Raw genomic sequence first — 290 nt, forward strand, 5'->3', positions numbered from 1 at the left:
CTTCCTGTGCCCAGGATGCTCTCCTTTCTCTCCTGGAATTCCTCTAAGACCAGTTCAAGTGACCACATTCCTGCTCATCCAAGCGAGCTTCCCTCTCCCCTCCCTCCTTTCCTAGTGTCCTGTTGCACTGAGCTGTCCTCGCATCCGTTCCCTGGTAGACATGCTGGTGGGGTAACATTATCTGTGGGGAATCTGGCCGTTTATGTCAAAATGTTGAAATGCCCCTGTGTTTTGCCAAAGAACTTCGGAAACAGGGTTAAAAATCACACTGTTGAGGTTATGAATTTGTC

The sequence above is a fragment of the Echinops telfairi genome, unplaced genomic scaffold, assembly GCF_000313985.2.
Source record: "Echinops telfairi isolate 266 unplaced genomic scaffold, ASM31398v2 ScPeMD7_7457;HRSCAF=8495, whole genome shotgun sequence".
Lineage (NCBI taxonomy): Eukaryota > Metazoa > Chordata > Mammalia > Afrosoricida > Tenrecidae > Echinops > Echinops telfairi.